Source organism: Octodon degus, unplaced genomic scaffold, assembly GCF_000260255.1.
Source record: "Octodon degus isolate 3935 unplaced genomic scaffold, OctDeg1.0 scaffold00042, whole genome shotgun sequence".
NCBI classification, from domain to species: Eukaryota; Metazoa; Chordata; class Mammalia; order Rodentia; family Octodontidae; genus Octodon; species Octodon degus.
In genome coordinates, this window is record NW_004524618.1 from 11,274,625 (window position 1) to 11,278,968 (window position 4,344).

A 4,344-nucleotide genomic window follows, 5' to 3' on the forward strand; every position below is an offset into this window, starting at 1 on the left:
CTTATTCTACTTAGTTGTCTCCCTGGGCCCTTAATCTTTCATTTATATTCCTCTTTATTGTTTAGTTTTGCCAGAGAAGGGTATTCCATTGCCATTCAAATATTGTAGGTGCATGAATTCAGCAAAATATTTCAATGTAGTCCAGTAGTCCATAATAGTAGTGGGTTATCCACAGGACTGGCATTGTCAGAAGTTGTTGACTTGAGCTTTTACAGCTCAGCATATTAATGTGACTTTACTTTTTATAACTTGTGTTTATACTTTTCTACTGGATGGTGAAGACCAAGATAAAGCAAGACCTCTATAACAAGAAATGTAACTTTTGTATCTGACAAGGTCAGTCAGATCTCCTCAGGATTTACCCTGAAACCCTTGTGAGGGCATATTGTAGATGGCATTCACATTTAAGAGAGTATAACTCAAGGAAAGCAGGTAATCCTCCATGATGTGGGTGGGCTCCGTCCAATCAGATGAAGAGGAGTTTCTGTTAGAACATGGTTTTCAGAACTGCAGCTCTTCCCTGGCCTCTACTTACTGTCATGCCCTACAGATTTTGGCCTTGTCAGCTTCCATGATCATTAGAGCTAATTCTTTCAAAAGCTCTTTCTTTCTTTGTACCTTTTTCTTTCCTTCTCTTTTCTTCCCTTTCTCCCTTTCCCTATACACACCCCACCCTTCTATTGGTTCTCTTTCTTTGGAAAACCCTATTTGCTTCAGATAGCCAAGCTCCAGTCAAGTAACTTTACTCTTTCGCTACCTGGATGTCGGGCTGAGCCACTAAGCCAGGCCAGCTATTGCACTGTGTGGAATGGACACTGGGAGTTATGGAATGAACGAGTCCCCTTTCCTGTCAATATTCTCTCTACTCATTCTTGAAATGCCACACTGATGTCAGAGGTCTAGTATTCCTCAATATTGTGTGGGGAATGTATCCCTCACTTGTCCCCCTACAGATGCAGTTCCTGGGCTCAAAGGCAGTGCCAAGTTCCCGTCAACCTCCCCATCTTTGATATGGACAACAGACATGTTCTCAAGGATGGAAGACGTGCTGTGTCCAGGAAGGCTTAGCTCTGCTTTCATCTCCTCAGGCTTGCTTGCTGCTCCTGAGCTCTCCTACATGGAAATTCCAAACCAACCACTGCCCAGGCCCAAGCCTCTCGGGCCAAGTGGGCCTCTGCTTGGGTTTTCATTCATGCACACTCGGCTCTGCCTCCTCCCATGTGATACTGAGGCATGAGAGGACAGAGGTACAGAATCCCCTTCTCTGGAAGCTTTGCATCCATTTGTCTGCTGGTCTGCCTGGACACAAGTCCTAAACCAGACGGCTTTGCCTGAGAACTTTGATTCTCAGTCAGGCAGACGGGGCCCTACTCCCAGAACACCTGAGTCAATAAGCTGGACATGCCTGCTCCTGAGAATTGGGAGTGTGGGTGCTTATTTTGGCATTAGGCCAGGAGAGTCCCAAGTCACAAATTCTGGGGGGGGGGGGCAGCTGTATGCTGCTCTTGACTTCCTCAGTGGTTAATTTAATACGTCAGTGCGGCCCATGTAACTGGTCAAACCTTACTCAAGATATTTCCATGAAGGTGCCTTACGGATGAGAGTATGTCTAAATGAGTGGACACTGAGTAAGGCCTGCGGTCCTGCGTGCTGTGAGGGGCCCCATCCGATCAGCTAAGGCCATAACGAAATACAAACCGACCTGCCCCGACTGAGAAGAGACTCTACCAGCTGACGGCCTTAGGTCTGAACTACAGCCATCCTCTGGGTCTCAGGCCTGTTGGCTTACCCTGTGGATTCTGGACTTGCCAGTCTCTGCAATCATGACACAATTCTTTACAGTCTCTCACAAGGGGCTAATGTGAGAGTTGGCTGGAACGTATGCATAGCATACATGATGTGCTCAGTAGGTATTACCTACCACAATAAAACATATTTTTGTGACAAATCAGCCAGACAGGAAGACAAGGTACCACCGGAAAGCCAGAGATTAGCAAACAGCTAAATATGATATTGGGAGATAAAAGTCCTAGGAGATGCATCCCTGGGGTGCGGCCTGCAGGAGCCGGTCCCCTCCCTCCACCCTTGATCTCTCTTTTCTTTCTGCCACCATGCTGTGAGCTGTCTCTCCTCTGCCATGCCCCATTGCCACACTGTCCTGCCTTGGAGTCGGCCAAGTATGGACTAAGATCTCTACAGACCATAAGCCAAAATAAACCTTTCCTTTTAAAATTGTGTGTGTTGGCTCGTTTGTCCCAGCAATGAAGAAAGTAACTAAGATAACATCTAAGCTTTTTAAAAAGGTGTTATGGCAGAGGAAACAAGGAAAAACCCTTCAATAAGCAGTCCTACTCTCTTTTTAGGGCTAGTTTTACAACTCTGGTGGAAGGAAACCAAGTTCAAGCGCTACAGGGCAGTGACAAGGAACTGAGGAGACCAAGAAAGGCCCTGCAGGCAGCTGAGGGCAGGGAACCTGCAGCACAGGGTGTTGCGGAGAGCAAGGGTGTATGAAGTTAGGGGCGGCTGGGCTGCAGAGGTAGCGCAGTTGTGCAGAGCTGGCCCAGCACTCATGGGGCCCTGGGGTGATGTGCAGTGACAACAAATAGCTGGGGCGGGAAGTGCAAATGTCATATCATAACTGCCAAGGACTGAGGACAGACAGCAGACTTAGACACAGGGCAGGGTATCTAGGTCCTTCCAGAGTGTGCTTTTTTTTTTTTTTTTTTTTTTTTTTTTAGGGAAGGGGCTACAGGGTGTTCAGGGTCTTACTACTAGATTGGACTTGTAGTGATCCACCTGTTTACAGCCTCCCAAGAGCTGGGATTACAGCTGTGTGTCACCTTGTCCAGGCTCAGTTGCCGCCTCAGCGTGCCCTGGGGGCAGGGCCAGCATGGCAGGCCTGGGGATTGAACCCTTGGTCCCTGCGCCTGCTTGCAGGTGCTTTAATCCGCTGAGCTATTTGGCTGGCCCAGAATGTGCTTTAAGCCCTTACAGCCTAATAGAGATAAGAGGTTGATGAGGGGGCATTGGAACTTTGACCCATCCACAGTGTGGGGATTCCTTAGTTCTTCATAGCACACTATGTACCCAGACAAAATAGCAGAATTCAAAGGATTAGATAAAAAGATGATTATAATAAATGAACAGATGAGGATCTCAAAAGGAAGAACTATAAAAACTTCTTTGAAAAAGGATGTAAATTGCAAAACTGAAAATTACAATTGCTAAAAAGAAAATTTCTCTAGATGGGATTAATGTCGAAAGGAGATAGCAGGGGGAAAACTAACAGACCCAAAGAAAGTATTAATCTGGAGAACAGAAAAAAAAGAAGTTAAAGAGAAAGGACCAGAGCCTCAAAACCTAGTAGGAGAGCATCAAATTAATTTACATATCTGTAACTTGAGATCTGGAAGGGGAGAATAGGGACATGCTACATTTCCTTTCTCCACTTGCCTGCCTCAGTGTTCCTTCCCTTCTCCCAGTGGGGCCAGGCCTCTCCGGAGGACAGACAGTGGATATCACACATGGCCGCAGACAAGAGACTTGTCCCTCAGATCCCAGACAGCCTTCCTACAATGCAGCCCCGTTGTTATGCGTGGCTCTGGGTCTGGCCTACTCTAGTAGGAAGGAGGAGTTGTCGGGTTCACATCCTTCTTCACTGGGTGTGGTGTCCACTGGGAAAGGGTGCGAGCTATTGACCAGGGCCTCACTCACCTGCTCATAATGCATGAGGTCTCCACAGTGCACATCCAGTTTTCATTTGATCTTCATCACAACCTTCAGTGGGAGGAGCCCACATCACTGCTCACTTAGAAATGGGGAAACTGAGGCTTAGTGCTCTCTGGTCACCCATCCAAAAATCACCAGTGGCAGGTGCGGCAGGTGGTTTGTACACAGAGCATTCACTGAGCCCTTGTCCGTTGTAGGGCTGGCGTTAGGGACCTGGGACATGGAGACCGATAAGCCACCCGGCCAGCTGTGAGGCCTACGCGCGGGTGGCAAAGTCGGCACATCTTCCGGTCTGCTGCGTCTGTCTCACTGAGTCCAACCACTTCCTGAGTGCTGATCCTGGGTGCTCTGGTGGGTACCCAAGGGGGCATTCATTCTGCTGCATCGTTCCTTTCCCCAGGGCCTTACAGTTTCCTCTGGGAGACAGAATTCTGTGTGAAATGGTAGCTGCACCATGAGGCCCAACTGGGGTTGCTGGGGACAGAGTAACACCTTCAGCAGACTCCAGCAGGATTCAAGCTGTTTTCTGTTCTGTCTGCCCAGAATGCCTTGCTCCTAGCTCTGCTCTGCTATCCCCTCCCCTCCCCTCTCCTCTCCCTTTGCAGGATCCAGGTC